Genomic DNA, 2,622 nt, shown 5'->3' with positions numbered 1-2,622 from the left:
TCTTCACGTTCACGGATCCAGGCACGTGAACGGTCTTCGTCTCGCAACTCCTCTACTCCTTGATTAGGGAGGGTTGAAGGCCCAGCCATAATCATAGGTGTAGGTCTCGGATACTCGTAAGGCATGAGATACTCAGACGCCCTTTTCCTAACCCAAACAGTGTAAGGCTCCAAAGCGATGCAATTCTTAGGACCCAACTCTTTCCTTCATTTCCTATGAATCTTGCGCCAAGCACGGACCATCCTAGCTTTCAAGCCTTGGGGATCTTTACCATCCTGAAAGAATACACCCTCTAACAGAATGTTATTGGGTTTATCCTTTAAGGGGAACCCAAGCTGCCGACGTGCCAAAACAGGATTGTAGTTAATCCCACCACATGTACCAAGAAGAGGTACATTGGAGAATTCGCCACAAGAGTCAATAATCTGCACACCATCATACACATGGTTATACCAAGAGATATCATCATTAATGAGAGACATAAGTCTCGTGGACCACCGTAGACATTCCTTGTTCTCCTTGAAAGCGATCGTCTGAGGTAAGTGAGAAATAAACCACTTATACAACAGAGGCAAACAACACACAATGGCGCCACCACCCTTTGCATTCCTCATATGCAAAGAGAAGTAGGTATCGCCCAACACAGTCGGAACGGGATTAAGAGTAGAGAAGATCCTAATAGCATTCACATCCACAAACTTGTCGATGTTGGGGAATAATACTAGCCCATAGATGAGAAGTACAAATGTGGCCTCAAAGGCGTCCTCACTCATGGCCTTCCCATACATAGTAGCTTGAGCAATGAGGAACTCAGAAGGAAGACCTTGAATTCCTCCTTTGGTAGTCATATGAGCACCAACCAGAGATTCATCTATGTGTAACATGTCAGCTATCTCTTGAGAAGTAGGAATACTCTCCAAGCCACTGAACGGCAACTGGTCTAGAATAGGTATACCCACAAGGTAAGCATACTCCTCAAGGGTAGGCAAAAGTTGGAAATCCGGAAACGTGAAGCAACGGTACAAGGGATCATAAAACTGCACCAATACACTCACCAATCCTTCATTCACCTGAGTAGTCAGAAGAGGAAGAAGCTTCCCAAAACGAGCCTTGAAACCCAAAGGATCTAATACATAGGATGTCAAATACATGATCAATTGCATGTCTTCAACAGGCGATGACAGAGTCGGAGGCTCAAGCAGATACTATTTGATACTATCGAAAGCTTTCTGGCAATCTTTGATCCAATCACAAGACTGGTCTTTTCGAAGAAGCTTGAATATAGGTGCACATGTGGCAGTCATGTGCGATATGAATCTTGAGATATAATTCAAGTGGCCGAGAAAACCTCTGACTTGCTTCTCAATTTTGGGCGCAAGCATTTCTTTTATTGCTTTGACCTTGGCAGGATCAACCTCAATACCTTTCTCACTAACAATAAAGCCCAACAACTTACCAGAACAAACACCAAATATACATTTATTAGGATTCAAGCGGAGTTTGTATTTCCTTAAACACTGGAATAGCTTCAACAAATGCTCAACATGTCCTTCTTCATCACTCGATTTAGGAATCATATCATCGACATAGACTTCGATCTCTTTATGCATCATATCATGAAAAGGAGTGGTCATTGCTCTATGGTATGTTGCACCAGCATTCTTTAAATCGGAAGGCATCACTCTATAACAGAATGTTCCCCAGGATGCAATGAATATGGTCTTCTCCATATCCTCGGGAGCCATCTTGATCTGATTATAACCGGAAAATCCGTCCATAAATGAAAAGACTTTGAATTTAGTTGTATTGTCTACCAACATATCAATGTGTGGCAGAGTGAAATCATCTTCTGGACTAGCTTTGTTCAAATCTCTATAATCAACACACATGCGTGCTTTTCCATCCTTATTCGGAACAAGCACAATATTGGCCACCCACTACGGATACTCAGCGGTAACAAGGAAACCGACACCAATCTGCTTTTGCACTTCTACTTTGATCTTTACTACCATATCAGGATGAGTCCTCCTCAACTTCTGCTTGATTGGCGGGCATTCTGACTTCAACGACAATCTATGCTCCACAATATTAGAATCCAAACCAGGCATGTCTTGATAGGACCAAGAAAACACATCTGAATACTCTCGGAGAAGATCAATCAACCCCTTCTTAACCTCTGGACAGTGTTGAGACCCAATCTTGACTTCCTTCACATCATCTTCGGAACCCAAGTTGACTAACTCAATCTGCTTTTTGAATGGCTAAATGGCTTTTTCCTTATGCTCCAATAGCCGAGATAATTCATCAGACACTTCTTCATAAGTCTCTTCCTCATCCTCAAACACAGGGAAATCAAAGTTTAGAGAGGTAGTAGGATCTTTGCATTCAATGGGTTTAGAAACCAACCTGCATAATGATTTGATATTTTGATTTTAGAGAAGTGAATTGTGACCAAATATTATTCAGATGGACAATTATTATTTATTTATTTATGTTTTTTGTGATTACCATTTTCAGAAAAGCAAAAAGTAAATAAAAACATCATAGATGTGGATGAATAGAGTTGCATTTTATTGATGATAATTTGAAAATCTCCAACAGTGTCCACTTCTCCCTTAGGCA

This window comes from Lathyrus oleraceus, unplaced genomic scaffold, assembly GCF_024323335.1.
Source record: "Lathyrus oleraceus cultivar Zhongwan6 unplaced genomic scaffold, CAAS_Psat_ZW6_1.0 chrUn0224, whole genome shotgun sequence".
NCBI lineage: Eukaryota > Viridiplantae > Streptophyta > Magnoliopsida > Fabales > Fabaceae > Lathyrus > Lathyrus oleraceus.
Note: the sequence above shows the minus strand (reverse complement) of the source record.